Source organism: Littorina saxatilis, unplaced genomic scaffold (genome assembly GCF_037325665.1).
Source record: "Littorina saxatilis isolate snail1 unplaced genomic scaffold, US_GU_Lsax_2.0 scaffold_1260, whole genome shotgun sequence".
NCBI classification, from domain to species: domain Eukaryota; kingdom Metazoa; phylum Mollusca; class Gastropoda; order Littorinimorpha; family Littorinidae; genus Littorina; species Littorina saxatilis.
The window spans coordinates 15,001-30,000 of record NW_027127907.1 but is presented as its reverse complement, the minus strand read 5'-3'; the positions used below and the strand labels follow the sequence as shown (position 1 = coordinate 30,000).

The 15,000-nt window shown below is 42.9% G+C and overlaps 1 protein-coding gene across 2 annotated transcripts in view; it reads left to right on the top strand.

Moving 5' to 3' along the window:
- The first annotated feature begins 1,762 nt into the window (after window positions 1-1,762).
- The window catches only part of LOC138956269 (uncharacterized), a 23,520-nt gene continuing 10,282 nt past the window's right edge, over window positions 1,763-15,000 (top strand). The window contains exon 1 of one of the 2 annotated variants that reach the window (XM_070327672.1): window positions 1,763-1,854. The gene's annotated coding sequence lies outside the window, so the exon portion shown is untranslated. Of the gene's footprint in view, window positions 1,855-5,790; window positions 6,065-15,000 lie in introns of those variants that run through there. The other variant, XM_070327671.1, reaches the window with a different exon arrangement.

Here is a 15,000-nt window from a genome sequence, read left to right as displayed (position 1 = left end):
TCATACCGTAGCGCGCCACACGAAGGAAGGGAGATAAACGCTCAAAACACTGGAGAAGATAAGGAAGAGTTACTGGGAATGGATCTACAGAAAAACCAAAATCGGTTCAGCGCTGCGCGCTGAGAGCACGTGTTGAACATTCTCATCAACCAGGTTGTGTCCGGGGTCTACCTGAATATGCCCACCAAATTTGAAGCAGATCCATCGAGAACTTCGGCCGTGCATCGCGAACACACACACACACACACACACACACACACACACACACACACACACAGACAGACACACAGACACATAGACAGACAGACACAAGTCGTATATATATATATAGATATGACCTAGGGCTGTGAGTTGACGGCCAGATAAATAATCTTGTTGTCATTTTAATTTCGCAATCATTTTTCTTTTTTTGCAATTCGAGTTGGCTAAATTCAGCTAAAAAAGACATGTGCATACCTAAAAAGAAACAGACAAAGACACGCAGACAAGCAGACCGACAGACAGAAAGACGTACAGACGAGTTGACAAGCATCCAGACAGACACGCAGACAAGCAGGCCGACAGACAGAAAGACGTACAGACGAGCAGACAAGCATCCAGACAGACATGCACACAAGCAGACCGACAGACAGACAGACGTTCAGTTGAGCAGACACGCATCCAGACAGACAAGCAGACAGAGAGACGGCCCGACGAGCAAACACGCATGCAGACAGACACACAGACAGCTGTAGAGATAAACAGACACAACAAAGACAGAAGGCTTGACAGGCACACAGACAGCTGTAGAGATAAAGAGACACAACAAAGACAGAAGGCTTGACAGACACACAGACAGCTGTAGAGATAAAGAGACACAACAAAGACAGAAGGCTTGACAGGCACACAGACAGCTGTAGAGATAAAGAGACACAACAAAGACAGAAGGCTTGACAGGCACACAGACAGCTGTAGAGATAAACAGACACAACAAAGACAGAAGGCTTGACAGGCACACAGACAGCTGTAGAGATAAACAGACACAACAAAGACAGAAGGCTTGACAGGCACACAGACAGCTGTAGAGATAAACAGACACAACAAAGACAGAAGGCTTGACAGGCACACAGACAGCTGTAGAGATAAACAGACACAACAAAGACAGAAGGCTTGACAGGCACACAGACAGCTGTAGAGATAAACAGACACAACAAAGACAGAAGGCTTGACAGGCACACAGACAGCTGTAGAGATAAACAGACACAACAAAGACAGAAGGCTTGACAGGCACACAGACAGCTTTAGAGATAAACAGACACAACAAAGACAGAAGGCTTGACAGGCACACAGACAGCTGTAGAGATAAACAGACACAACAAAGACAGAAGGCTTGACAGGCACACAGACAGCTGTAGAGATAAAGAGACACAACAAAGACAGAAGGCTTGACAGGCACACAGACAGCTTTAGAGATAAACAGACACAACAAAGACAGAAGGCTTGACAGGCACACAGACAGCTGTAGAGATAAACAGACACAACAAAGACAGAAGGCTTGACAGGCACACAGACAGCTTTAGAGATAAACAGACACAACAAAGACAGAAGGCGAGACAGGCACACAGACAAGCAGATCGACAGACAGTGAGACGGACAGACGATCAGACACGCATGCAGACAGACACACACACAGAGGTTAGCATATAGACGGATAGCCTACACAAAAGGCAGACGGATAGAGAAACACACAGACAGAACAAATCCGTACAGTCAGGCATGTTTTACATATTCTAATTTCCCAAATACTTTCTGTTGCAGAGGCTTGATTTCAAGACGAGGACAATCACTCGTAACTGTAAAGTGACAGGGCTGAGGGTAAGATGCCGTTTATATGTCTGTTCTCTGCGCCTTTCCCTTCCACCAGCAGGTGTGACCGAGGGTCACTTACACGGTGTTTATCACCTGCTGTACTTTTCCAAATCAAAACAAAACAAAACAACATATAAAAAAAAAGAGTAGAAAATACATGAAATGAAACAGAATTATATCACATTTCGTCGAATAAAATCAGATGATATCAGAAAAAGGAGACACATTTAATCTTAATCAAATCAACTTTAAAAACATTCTCAAACAGATAGGCTGGTGATGTTCACAAGCCGTGAATATTTTGTTTGTCTAAAATTAAACTTTACATAAACTAACCTTTCATTCTCTTTTTTCTTTCTGAATCAGATCAATTGGAATTATGTAAATTTCGTTAGATTGAGATGTAATACTGCACGCACTTACAAACGTGTACGTATACACATCTCAACAACAACAACAACAACAACAACAACAACAACAACAACAACAACAACAACAACAACAACAGCACAAATCATACGCTTGTATTCGAAAGAAGTCCTCAAGGAAATTCTCGCTGCTTGAAAACTAGACGAAGACTTCATTATGCCATAGCCTACAACTGACAGCTATCCGCAATTGACCTTAATCCTAAGTGATATGGAATACACGATAACATTGTGACACTGAAGGATTGCTTTAGTTCTGAAATAAAACAGGCTTGAATAAACACCAATCCGAAGCAAGCAGGCGCTTATTGGAATGCACTTTTAACGCTGATTGCTAATCATGTTCTTTTAATGAAACAAATAATATGAGGATGGTGGAGAGAACGGATTGTGACTGGGGCTGCTGGGCAAAGAGAGGAGTGGTGAGACCGAGAGAGAGATTTGTTTATTCGACATTTAATTGTTTCACCTGCATACATTTTGAGGGGGTTGCATATGGCCTGTTTGTTTGTTTGTTTGTTTGTTTGTTTTCTTGTCTGTTCGTGGTCTTATTAATTGTTCTGTATTTTTAAGTGCATTTTGCTTTTTCAATATTCTTGTCTGTATCCTTTGTTACGGTACACTATGTGACAGGGAGACTACCGTCGCCCTTCACAGCAGACTCTGCAGAGTTGTTCGCCTTAGAAGTTGCGAGCTATTTATAGCTCGCAAGGCAACACCTGTGGATTGTAGAGTTATGTTTGTGATGGGGTCTGGCTGCTTTTGTCTCTCTGTATGTTCATGGATTCCTTTGCGAATGCATAACAGTATTTATAGGGCTTAGAAATAATTTCTAAAATTCTCAATCCTGTTTGATTGGACTTCGCCTCCAAAGGTGATTGTGGTGTTTCGGCACTCCGTTACAATTACATGTTTTGTTTGTTAAAGGACAGGCTGCAAGACAAGCATTGTGTCTTCAACTTTTAATCCTCATAAAATAAAGTTCAGTCACTCAGTCAGACCCTTTCTCTCCAGTGAGTAAGACCGTGTGCAAGTGAACGCATCATTTGTGATCGTAAGTTTAAAAGTAAGTATCTCGAGAAATGCCTTTGGAATTTCAGCCGAAAGAGGTAAGACTAGCAACATGTTTATGTTTTCACGAAGAATAATAAACACACAACCTAATCGACACAGAAATTGGATACCTTCGGCGCGTTTACCAAATGTATGTTTTCTGTGTTTTTTCCCCGTCCTAAAACCAAACTGATTTGGTCAGAACGCGCTTACTGAGCAAACAATTAACATAGTTGATCGACATATAGCGCTGGTACTTATGAGACCTGAGGAGAGGTCTGCAAATGGATTAATGTATGTCTGTCGAATTGTGGGCAAGTACCTGAGAGCCTCGAGATAGGAGAAGCTGGCAATCATAGCGAAGTGCACTCAGGTCTATAAACAGAAGCCCTTGTCACTCCAGATAACTATTGTTGTTCAAGTGTTTCCAAGGCCAACATGAAGCAATCAGATCAGAGACTAACGATAGAAACACCACGAGAAGAAAGAACAGAATACAGAAGCAGAAGAAAAAGTAGAGGAAGAGGAAGAAGATGAAGGCATAAGCAAACCGCCTATTTGTGTACATTTTGTTCTTCTGCTTCAGTACCTCATGCAAGTGCATTATTTGTATGTATTACTGTTAAGAGGAAGGGATTTTGAGCAAACTTTTCACTCATCTTTTTAAGACTTTGGGGGCCCGTTTAGCTCAGTTGGTAGAGCACTGGACTTGTGATCCTAAGGTCGCAGGTTCGACTCCGGGCCGGGACGGACACGGGTCAACTTCATGTGCAGACCCAGAGACGGTAGCCATGTCCCACCCCCGTGTCACTACAGTAGCAAGTAAAAGACCTCTGTCATTCTGCCATAAGTGCAGATGGCTGATACCACCTAAACACGCAAACACGTGTGTATCTCATCAAAAGCCGTGAAGGCGTAAAACTCGAATTATCATATATAACCCATATCTATTCCTTGAGAGGCGAAATATTTAGCCTGTGAGACATGAAACATTCTCTATTTTTTTAAATCTTTTTCACGGTGTCCTGGTAACGGTCTACAGTATGAAACAGGGGCTTTCATGCAAGCAGGCAAGCACAAGAGTGAGAACGCGCTCAGAACGAGACGTGTGGTCTTTTTTTTTTTTTTATTCACTATACTTTGATCTTTAAAATCAAGAACTTATTTGCACAACATCATTACGAGAAATATTCATACCGGTGTTTCATGTAAGGCAGAATCATATAGTCCTGTGAGATTTCTCTTATGGCAATTCGGGTTGCTTTCTAATTCTGTATGGGGAAAGCTGGTTGTCAAACACTATGACGCGTCCCGATTTGTGTGTGTTTTTCTTTTCCAACCCCTGAGACTTTCGCTGTGAACTCGGGATCTTAATCGCGCGCATGCGTACACACAGGGATGTTCGGATTCCAAGGGCAGTCTGCACAAAATGGAATCCGGTCATGCATTGCACTTTAGAAATCAGGTCACTCTCTCTTCAGGTTAACGCAACAGCCGACAAAAATCGACCAGACTTTGATAATGGGCAGAATATACCTGCGCAGTTTCAGCGGCACAGACGACGCACTGCATATTATGTATGCCGCGATAGGGATTATGACGAGTACTTGGCCTGTTTTCCTTTCATGCAACGTGTAGCGGGCTGGGATAATCTGCAGCGCGTCGTCGGTCCTGCTGAAGTTACATAGGTGAGCGGAGCCCCTAAGGGGCAGATTATACCTGCACAGAGTCAGTGGCACAGACGACGCACTGCAGATTATCCCAGCCCGCTACACGTTGCGTGAAAAGAAAACAGGCCAAGTACTCGTCATAATCCCTATCGCAGCATCAATAATAATAATGCAGTGCGTCGTCTGTGCCGCTGACTCTGCGCAGGTATAATCTGCCCTTAAGCAGTGACCAAGTGGCAGAGAGAGAGAGAAGGGGCGGGGGGAGGGGGGGGGAGGGCGTTGGGGGAACGGTGTTGTACCCTAACATTCTGCGAACAGTGTACAGACAATCGCTTTAAGCCAAGCTAAAGACTCTTCTCCCGGTGATCCCCTCTCGCAGATAAAATAAGCAGTAGGTCACACACACACACACACACACCACACACTCATGCAAACACACACACACACTCACACACACACACACACGCGCCCGTACATACGCGCGCGCGCGCACGCACATAAACACACACACACACACACACACACACACACACACACACACACACACACACACACACACATACACACACACAAGCATAAACAAATACAAACGCGAACAAAACACACACACCATATCCCCACCTTTAAACAAGCCCAAACTCTGCTCCCCCCCCCTCCCCCCCTTCCCCCCCCCCCCCCCCCCACCAATACCTCACAGCAATGCTTCACTACACCCCACCCGAACTCAAGAGGGCTCTCGTCTAGCCGGCGACACTCGCGGGGCAGGTAGGCCTACGACACCTGTTATACCCTTGCATTAGTACTAATAATGGCTTAGAGGATATCATAATCCTCCCCCGGCGGTTTTCGTCACAACGCTGAAGACCGGGAGATCGCTGAGCGAGCAGAGTGGAGTCTCCTCCGATTCCTATATAGTACAGTCAGTCTGTAGTCAGCCGTGTTCCTGTGGGATTCCATTGGGAGGATCAGGAACCAGTCATTTGAGCGTGCACAGATTGTATTACTTGATTGTGTCTGATCTGATTCGTGTGTGAGCCAGTGTTTGGTATCGTTCCGTGACTTGTGGTAAGCTTGATTTGCCTTCTTGTATTTATTTATCTATTTTGCAATTAAAAAGTGGTTAATCCTTGAGTCGCCTTGTGGTGAGATAGGCTATGTGCGCGTTATACATTCTCGTATTATGATTATCATTATCGTGGACAGTTTTAAAGTAATACATAATTTTGTGTTATTGTTCATGCACATATTAAATTCAGGTCACTTTATAGGATTTAGTGTGTGGATGCAGCTGTCATGGTATGAATCTCAAAGCAGCATTTGATTAGTTTTAATGTTTGATGTCTTAATTGGTTGGTTTAGTTCTTGTAGATTAAATGACCTATGCGGTTTAACTTTGATTATTAATTGTTCGGTCATGGCGGACTACAAGCACTGCTAAGATGTTTTGACTACAAAGTTAATTTGCTGATATGTTTTTATTGTTTTTATGTTAGTTAGTTAGTTAGTTAGTTAGTTAGTTTGTTTGTTTGTTAGTTTGTTTACATGCTGTGGTCTTTATGTATTCAAGTAATGATGAAACAATATATTACATTGCGGATTTCTTTCCAGTGACCTGTACATAATAATTTGTAATGGTGTCAGGAAAACATAACCTCATAATTATGTACATCATCGATCGAAGCGTTATTGTTGAGATAACATACATGATACTGACAAACAACAGCACAATTCCACTATGTTAAGAAAGAGAAAAAGACAGAAAAAAAGAAAGAAAGAAAGAAAGAAAGAAAGAAAGAAAGACAGAAAAAAGACAGCAGACACAAAAACAAAGTAAATCAGTTTAATTCAAATAGTCCTACCAATGCATTCTTATAAATTACAGAGGGGTAAGAAAAGAAAATCAAAACTTGACTAAATGTAAAAAGGAAAGGAGGAAAAGACCGTCAGAAAAAAAAATTCAACAAACTCAATTCAAGCAAATCAGCTCATGTATCATATTAAATGAATAGACACAACTAATATATCATATTGTCTCATCATTTTTTTCTCCGTTGCTTCTCCCTGGCTTAGCCGTTCTCATCGTCAACCGTTCTGCTGGCAATACACCAGCTCAGATCAGTCAAATCTGTTGTATCGTTACATAGCTTAGATGATAACGTAGTGCTCTGATGACCCCGTAACCCGGTCTTGACAATACTATCATTTCATTTCAACAAGCCATTCGCTGCGTTAATACTAGGTTCGACCTTGTTTGCACGGGATGTTCGTAGCATGGGGTCGAATACTATATGTTCAAACAGTTTGTTGTCAGACTGCCGTGTGTATCATCGATTTCTTTGCATTCCAGAAGAAGCCTTTTCGCAAATACCGACTTCTCTGACGCTAAAGCCTGTCCTTACTTGGGCGAAGCTGACTGTGCGAAGTATACTTCGCGAAGCTGCCCGTACGGAACTTTAGCACTGAGTTTTCGGTATTCTATTGTATGGGCAGATTTATATAGCGCTTGACGTTCTCTAAGCGCTTTACATATTAATTTCTGCCGTGTGAGATGGAATTTGTTACACAATATATCACGCATTCACATCGGCCAGCAAACCTCAAGCCTATTAGGGCGAGCATTCACCTTTCACGGCCTTTATTCCAAGTCACACGTGTATTTGGTGGACATTTGCCTATACAATTTTGCCAGGAAAGACCCTTTTGTCAATCGTGGGATCTTTAACGTGCACACCCCAATGTAGTGTACACGAAGGGACCTCGGTTTCTCGTCTCATCCGAAAGACTAGCACTTGAACCCACCACCTAGGTTAGGAAAGGGGGGGGGGGGGATTGCTAACGCCCTGGCCCAGGGTCGAACTCGCAACCTCTCGCTTCCGAGGCAAGTGCGTTTACCACTCGGCCACCCAGACCATCCAAAAAGACTTCGCGTAGTCTTCGCGAAGTCGACTTCAGGCTCAATTAAGCATGTCCTTTATTGGGCGAAGTCGACTTCAGGCTCAATTAAGCATGTCCTTTATTGGGCGAAGTCGACTTCAGGCTCAATTAAGCATGTCCTTTATTGGGCGAAGTCGACTTCAGGCTCAATTAAGCATGTCCTTTATTGGGCGAAGTCGACTTCAGGCTCAATTAAGCATGTCCTTTATTGGGGGAAGTCGACTACGCGAAATATACTTAGCGCAGCTGGCCGCACGGAGCTTCAGCACTGAGTTTTCGGTAAAGACTTCGCGAAGTCGACTTCGGGCTCAATTAAGGACCGCCTTTATGGACCGCCGTTATGGACCGCCTTTAGTGTTCTTGTGCAGTTCAAAACCAGCACCTCATACAGGGCCGGACCAAATCGGCAAATGAGTTGTAAGGGGGGGGTTCCTCCTTTTTTGGGGGGGCAAATCAGCGAAGTGGCGAAACCACAAGCGCGCGCCTGCTTTGCAGGCGCGCGAACTAGGGGGGTCCGGGGGCATGCTCCCCCGGAACATTTTTGAAAAACGGTTAAAATCTGTGCAATCTGGTGCATTCTGGGCCTTGTTTTGAGGGTTAAGAGCAGCATTGTGGGGGGGGGGGGGGGGGGGTACCTTTTTCTCATCGGATTTCACATTGAATAAAATTTGTTAGAGACACACAAAATTTATTTAAAAACAAAACAAAAAGAAAACACTCAAAGCAAGGTACATGCTTTTTCCAGGGGTGGGGTTCCGGAACCCCTGGAACCCCCCCCCCCCCCCCCCCCTGGGTCCGGCCCTGTCATAGTTCCGCAAGTGTCGACGTTTGCAGTAGGTAAGAACAATAACTCCCAGTAAACAGGAACCTTTCACGCCTCATTGCCTCCCTTATAATATAAACCCAGAAAGGGTCGTTACTCGTCTTTTGTTGACTGAGTGAGTTCCCTTGTGTTTTGTGGGCGGGTAGTATGGTCGGAGAGATCGGAAGACTGAATTGGTGCTGATTTACCTTGTTCTTTCTTCCTCCACTCCTGTGTGGAAACCGAAGACTCTTGTGTGGTACTATTATGGTGGTTGTAAAAAGGCCCAGAACAGTTATTACATGTTTGTTGTCAAGTCGACTACATTAGGGGAACCCACACTACAGGTTAAGATGAAAACAATTTATTTTCTTTCTGAACGCTTCTCTTTCTACATGATCGAATTCCAACAGAAAAAAACCCGGTCAGGCTGTTTGTTGCAAGTGTGTACGTGTCAATGTTCGTTTCCCCCGACTGTTTGTTTTCTTAAAAGGCGGTCTGCAATTCAGAATGTGGGTCCATTCGGGGGCTGAGTGTTGTTGAATGACCAATCCGTCCAGTGAAAATAGTTCTGCTGACAATCTCAGATCAGGCCCATTCTTTTTATTTTTTATTTTTATTTTTTTACACTTGCGTGGCAACCAGTAATTGCCAGCCTTTATTTCTGATGTTCTTATCATTTATTCATGCATTTTATGACTTTGCACGCAATCACCGTACCCACTTTAATATTGTACCATAGCCTGACTGCAAGGTAGCCTGGCCAGGCTCGAATGTGCCTTCTTTCTGGTAAACGATAGCATGTGATTATATAGCTGTCTAGGCTATTAGGCCAAACAAACATACATGTAGGTTTAGGGTAACGTGACCAAAAAAAAATATACATGCGAAAAGCTGTTTGTCAAATAAGGCAATATACCAAATCCGCGATAAGCATGCATAGTATAAGGGTTCTCGTCGAGGCTTACTGCCCAATTTCATTGAATATATGTCAATTGCTTTAAAGCAAAAGAAAAAGAAAGAAGAAAAGAAAGAGATCTGGCCCATTCTGATCATCATCGCTCCAAGGCTATCGTCAGTTGTCTCTCTGACCGGACGCTAAAGTCCTACGCGAATCTATCAAAACAAGAATACAGAGTTATCTCCCATATGTTGTTCGCGAGCAGTGTTCGCGAGACGAAAATGATTGCAGATTGGCCGACTTCGATAGTGATCTCCGTTCTGTTCTTCACAGTTATGATAAAGACATCGTTCTAAGGCCAAAACAATCGAAATGTTGGGACTGCTGCCGGAAGGAGACCGTAATATATGGTTGCATCACTGTCAGAAAAAATCGTCTGCTCCAGCGAGCGCCGAAACTAAACGGTTGATGATCACGTGACACTTTTGCCATATTTAGAGTTGTTTGCACAGTAAATACAGCCGCGAAAAATAGCTCGCTTGAAACTGTCTTACATATCAATTCTTTTGTAATTTAAAATTACACAACAGCATGAAAAATCATTATCGACGATCGCGAATCTGCTTATATCCATAACACATTACGAAAAGATCTGAATATGTAAAACATCGATTTCCTCGCCAGACAAGGAAAACCAAGGCATCCTGTCAGGGATAGAATGAGCCGAACTCATTTTGACCTGAGGTCAGGATGTGATATGGCCAGGCTTTTAACATTGGATGAGACCAGTCCTCCCCTTGGACACATACCACAAACCAAGATCCTTACCGCTTCATGTGGGGGACTTTTTAATACATGATAATAATAATAATAATGGACATTTGCTATAGCGCATAATCATATATATGCTCAATGCGCTTTACATATTAATTTCTGCCGTGTGAGATGGAATTTTTTACACAATATATCACGCATTCACATCGGCCAGCAAACCTCAAGCCTATTAGGGCGAGCATTCACCTTTCACGGCCTTTATTCCAAGTCACACGGGTATTTGGTGGACATTTTTAGCTATGCCTATACAATTTTGCCAGGAAAGACCCTTTTGTCAATCGTGGGATCTTTAACGTGCACACCCCAATGTAGTGTACACGAAGGGACCTCGGTTTTTCGTCTTATCCGAAAGACTAGCACTTGAACCCACCACCTAGGTTAGGAAAGGGGGGAGAAAATTGCTAACGCCTTGACCCAGGGTCGAACTCGCAACCTCTCGCTTCCGAGGCAAGTGCGTTTACCACTCGGCCACCCCAGACCTTGTGATTAATTAATGTCCACTATTGTCCGTTAAGAAATTAAGTCATAACAAGAATCCTACTCTGCACAGAAAACATCCACGCTGTTGCTTGTAGGTATGTGTCCAAATGAGGAGATGGCCTTAACCCGTGCAAAAGCCTGGCTAGATCTGAGGTATTGAGCCAAATCACTTACTATGTACTATGGGGGTCCTTTACGTCCTCACAGATACTAATATCCATTCGGGACATGAAAATAGGTAATGTGTTAGGGGGGGGGGGGGAGGGAGGGAAGGAGCGAGGGAGGGAGGATGTCGGAGCAGGTAAGAGTGGTGATAAAGGTTTATTAAAAGGTTTCTTCGTTTCTGTGTATATTGTCTTCAAAAGCATTTTGGGGGTAAGGTTTGTTTTTTGTTTAAAAGAAAACGTTTATTTCGAAAAAAGAATACTTTTTAAAGAGATAAAAATGTCAGATCCACTTTATAAAACCAAAGGTTAAAACAGATGATCCAGCTTTATACAGAGAGGAAATTATATCACTTACACGGGAAGGATTGTGTCTTTATTCAAAGGCAGAGAATGTAGGAAGGGGTGTTGAAGGAGATTGCCGCCAGTCACATTCTTATCATCAGCAACTTGCTCTCTGCCCTCCGCATTTTTCGTCGGCCAAGAATATGTTTTCCATGCTTTTATTTAATTTTTTATTTTTATTTTAATTACCGTCTTTCGACAACAGAAAAGAAGAAGAAAAAAAGCATTCAACTTTCCAAAACGGTGCTGCTGTGTTTTCATGTCTTCATAGAAACGGAACCTCCTGACAATGACATGAAATTGGTTTTGCATTTAATTATTGGCGCTGATTAATATCTTTTCTGGTGCGTGTCAACACATTATTGTAGAGAAATGGCGTGAAGTTTACCATTGCGGGAATTCTACTAATCAGGTGTTGATGGACATAAGGTTAAGATCCGTTGTTGCTGCCGATTTCATTGTTATCGTACGATCGTTTTACACATAGACATTTACTCTAACGGCGTCTGTTATTTTTGCAAACACGCTTTCTATATTCTTTCTCTTGTTCTGTGTGTGTGTCTGTTAATGTCTGGGTGTCCTTAGTAATCAACGTCCGTATATTTGTCTTTTCTTGTGCAGTCTGTGTCTATGATGGTCTCTGCCCGTTTGTCTGTCTGTATATTTGTCTTTTCTTGTGCAGTCTGTGTCTATGATTGTCTCTGCCCGTTTGTCTGTCTGTATATTTGTCTTTTCTTGTGCAGTCTGTGTCTATGATTGTCTCTGCCCGTTTGTCTGTCTGTATATTTGTCTTTTCTTGTGCAGTCTGTGTCTATAATTGTCTCTGTCCGTTTGTCTGTCTGTATATTTGTCCTTTCTTGTGCATGTGCAGTCTGTGTCTATAATTGTCTCTGTCCGTTTGTCTGTCTGTATATTTGTCCTTTCTTGTGCATGTGCAGTCTGTGTCTATGATTGTCTCTGTCCGTTTGTCTGTCTGTATATTTGTCTTTTCTTGTGCAGTCTGTGTCTATGATTGTCTCTGCCCGTTTGTCTGTCTGTATATTTGTCTTTTCTTGTGCAGTCTGTGTGTATGATTGTCTCTGTCCGTTTGTCTGTCTGTATATTTTCCTGTCCTCGTTGATTGTGTTGTGTCTGTGATTGTCTCTATGCCAGTTTGCATGTCCGTATATTTTCCTTTGTTATCTGTCCGCCTACCTACTAATCTGTCTGTCTTAACTCTTTCTTTCTTCGACCCCTTTAACCTTGCTCTCTCTCTCTCTCTCTCTCTCTCTCTCTCTCTCTCTCTCTCTCTCTCTCTCTCTCTCTCTCTCTCTCTCTCTCTCTCTCACTCTCTCTCTCTCACTCTCTCTCTCACTCTCTCTCTCTCTCTCTCTCACTCTCTCTCTCTCACTCTCTCTCTCTCTCTCACTCTCTCTCTCTCTCTCTCTCACTCTCTCTCTCACTCTCTCTCTCTCTCACTCTCTTCTCTCTCTCTCTCTCTCTCTCTCTCTCTCTCTCTCTCTCTCTCTCTCTCTCTCTCTCTCTCTCTCTCTCTCTCTCTCTCTCTCGTATTTCTTTATGCGTAACTCTTATTCGAACTTTAAAACAATAGTTGCCTGATTTAGTTAAATCACTCAGGCAGCCGATCTGTCAAAATCTATTGAATTACCTAGCTCAGAATGATTGTCAAAAAACGACAGTCCATGTAAGTAAAAGATTGTAGGTATGGCCTCCTGCGTCGTAGGATATACGGATAAGACAAGATAATAGACGGTATTTCGTGATGAATTTGTAGGCAAAGCAGTGTAATTCAATACTATCTGTTTGACATGATCTAAGACGGACACAGAAGACAGGATCGCAAACGAATACATTGGCATGTCCTGAGTGACTTGGAGAGACATAATTATATAGGTCATTTTTTTCACGAGACAATTAGCACGAATATACTGTTTGAGACATGCCAGGAAATATGCACGTGTAGACACTAGCATGCGCAGACAGACAGGCGGGCATACATACATACATACATACATACATACAGAGAGACAGACAGAGAGGCACACACACACACACACACACACACACACACACGTACACACACACACACACACACACACACGCGCACAACCACATACACCCACACACACACACACGCACACACACACACACATACACACAAACACACACAAACACACAAACACACACAAACACACACAAACACACACACACAAACACACACACACACACACACACATCATTAATCCACACAAGCCAATATAGGCCAATACATTCAAGCACAAACTAATACACTTCAAATCCCCATAGTAGCAGGTAAATAATGAATTATATATGAAAGGCCCCACAAGGTAGGTAAAAGGAGTCCTAGGCGGTTTCGATCTTCAATGACCACATTCATCGATGATTGATGACATATTTGACAGTTTTGTTCGGCAAAATAGCAGTATTTCCCATAACCAGGCGGAAAAGCTTCTTTTCATCGAAGCTCTGCGGGTGGGTTTAACGGCACAGTTTTCAAAGCGTCTACGGTTTATCACGGAACAACCTGGTTCAGATAGAGTTCTAAGGGATTTTCTATGAAAGAATGGGGCGGTCCATGCATTTCCTGACAACGCACGCTAATGTTCGTGTTTGCTAAGCTTTGAGGTCATGAGGAGGTTTGTTGTGTGGCATGCGTTGTTGTTACGCAATTAAAGAGACAGTTACGCTGCTTTGGTTTAAACTGTGTTTTTATGGATCACTAATCGGTACAATGAATGTTATGTCTTTGTGGCCACAAGTACCTCGTTGTTCATGTTTTACTCGACACGATTAGCAACTTCTAATAAACTACAAAAACAAAGCAAAGTGTTCTTCGTATTTTTAAAGATAAGCCTATTCATATTTTGTTTTCTTGTTGTATGTTTTAATGTCTGCTCTCTTGCATTTCTTTACTCCTACCTTTTTTTTCTAACCTTAATATTTCAGTTCTGTGCACACGGTTTTATTTAGGATTCTGTACCTTTACATTCTATCACATCGCGCACGAACTGTAATCCTTGCAAAACTGATCAGGAAATTGTCTATTGATTTTGCAATATTTGTTCGTCGTTAAGGCATGGAAATATCCAGGGTCAAATGCGATGCAATCGTTCCACGGAATGTGAAACAGGAAATCGCACACTCACACAGTAATGTTCTGTTTTCCAAGAGAGAGAGAGAGAGAGAGAGAGAGAGAGAGAGAGAGAGAGAGAGAGAGAGAGAGAGAGAGAGGGAGAGAGAGAGAGAGAGAGAGAGAGAGAGAGAGAGAAGGTGGGAGGGGTGAGGATGAGGGGTAGTGTTGCCCCTTAAACATTTACTTTTAGCCAAGGTAAAGACTCAACCCCCCCTTATGACGTCAGAGCTATGATGCGATTACAATGACGGCTTGAATGGCGTTTGAAGAGGAGCGAAGATTGATTTTTTTCGCTACTTGGGTCTTCTGGGGCCACGAAAGGTTAGCAGAGGTTCACGCTTTGGTGACCCAGTCCATAATGCGGGTACTGTGCATCAATCATTTGGT